The following is a 2,648-nucleotide window of genomic DNA, read 5'->3' as shown; positions in this document are numbered from 1 at the left end:
CTTTTACACATATATTTTATGAGTAAATATTAGAATAGCTCACAAATAAAACTAAAATATTGTTTAATATTTATTTCTACAATATGTTAGTATAGAATAATAGATTTTTTATGTTTTTGTATAAAACAAAATCTATTTCTATTTAAACTAACTGTAGGAAACCAGGAATAAAAAACGCTCATTATATACAATATGTTAGTACAGAATATAGAGTTTTGTATAAAACAAAATCTATTTCTATTTAAACTAACTGTATAAAAACCAGGAATAAAAAACGCTCATTATATACAATATGTTAGTACAGAATATAGAGTTTTGTATAAAACAAAATCTATTTCTATTTAAACTAACTGTATAAAAACCAGGAATAAAAAACGCTCATTATATACAATATGTTAGTACAGAATATAGAGTTTTGTATAAAACAAAATCTATTTCTATTTAAACTAACTGTATAAAAACCAGGAATAAAAAACGCTATTATATACAATATGTTAGTACAGAATATAGAGTTTTGTATAAAACAAAATCTATTTCTATTTAAACTAACTGTATAAAAACCAGGAATAAAAAACGCTCATTATATACAATATGTTAGTACAGAATATAGAGTTTTGTATAAAACAAAATCTATTTCTATTTAAACTAACTGTATAAAAACCAGGAATAAAAAACGCTCATTATATACAATATGTTAGTACAGAATATAGAATTTTGTATAAAACAAAATCTATTTCTATTTAAACTAACTGTATAAAAACCAGGAATAAAAAACGCTCATTATATACAATATGTTAGTACAGAATATAGAGTTTTGTATAAAACAAAATCTATTTCTATTTAAACTAACTGTATAAAAACCAGGAATAAAAAGGCACACAAAAATCAACTTTCATTTTCATATTTACTTAAAAATACATATAAAGTAAAAAATATTTCCATATAAATACTAAGTAAATAAAGTCATACAAGTATGAAAATTTTCATACAAGTACTAAATACATAAATCATATAAGTATAGTAATATTCATACTTATAAGTATTTAAAAACAATTTCTTACTAATAAACTAACATAAGGAATTCAAATATATAAAAGTATAATACATTTCCTAGCAGTAAAAAATTTTCATATAAGTACTAAATGTATAAAGTCTATGAAGTAATAAATTTTCATATAAGTACTATTTCAGTATATGTCAATTTGAGCAGATTTGTGCAAATTTGTTATAAATGTTCTCTCCCATGTTGACGTTACCAACCCGAAAATATATGGAAAAATTCTTTTAACCTATTTAAAATTTAAAAACTCATATATACGTGGGTAATTTATATCATTTTCAAATATCGTCATGGTCATAATACAACTAATAACATCAAAAGTATTTTTACAATCGATTTTTTTTTTAAATTTTTAACTTGTATGACTTCATATTTAATACTTATATGAAAATTTATTACTTCATAGACTTTATACATTTAATACTTATATGAAAATTTATTACTTCATAGACTTTATACATTTAATACTTATATGAAAATTCATTACTTCATAGACTTTATATTTTTTATACTTATATAAAAATTTATTACTTCATAGACTTTATATTTTACTTCATAGACTTTATACATTTAATACTCATATGAAAATTTATTACTTCATAGACTTTATATATTTACTACTTATATGAAAATTTATTACTTCATAGACTTTATACAATTAATACTTATATGAAAATTTATTACTTCATAGACTTTATACAATTAATACTTATATGAAAATTTATTACTTCATAGACTTTATACAATTAATACTTATATGAAAATTTATTACTTCATAGACTTTATACATTTAATACTTATATGAAAATTCATTACTTCATAGACTTTATATTTTTTATACTTATATAAAAATTTATTACTTCATAGACTTTATATTTTACTTCATAGACTTTATACATTTAATACTTATATGAAAATTTATTACTTCATAGACTTTATACATTTAGTACTTATATGAAAATTTATTACTTCATAGACTTTATACAATTAATACTTATATGAAAATTTATTACTTCATAGACTTTATACAATTAATACTTATATGAAAATTTATTACTTCATAGACTTTATACAATTAATACTTATATGAAAATTTATTACTTCATAGACTTTATACAATTAATACTTATATGAAAATTTATTACTTCATAGACTTTATACAATTAATACTTATATGAAAATTTATTACTTCATAGACTTTATACAATTAATACTTATATGAAAATTTATTACTTCATAGACTTTATACAATTAATACTTATATGAAAATTTATTACTTCATAGACTTTATACAATTAATACTTATATGAAAATTTATTATTTCATAGACTTTATACAATTAATACTTATATGAAAATTTATTACTTCATAGACTTTATACAATTAATACTTATATGAAAATTTATTACTTCATAGACTTTATACAATTAATACTTATATGAAAATTTATTACTTCATAGACTTTATACAATTAATACTTATATGAAAATTTATTACTTCATAGACTTTATACAATTAATACTTATATGAAAATTTATTACTTCATAGACTTTATACATTTAATACTTATATGAAAATTCATTACTTC

Source organism: Bactrocera oleae, unplaced genomic scaffold (genome assembly GCF_042242935.1).
Source record: "Bactrocera oleae isolate idBacOlea1 unplaced genomic scaffold, idBacOlea1 ctg00000010.1, whole genome shotgun sequence".
Lineage (NCBI taxonomy): Eukaryota > Metazoa > Arthropoda > Insecta > Diptera > Tephritidae > Bactrocera > Bactrocera oleae.
This window is presented reverse-complemented; position numbering follows the sequence as displayed.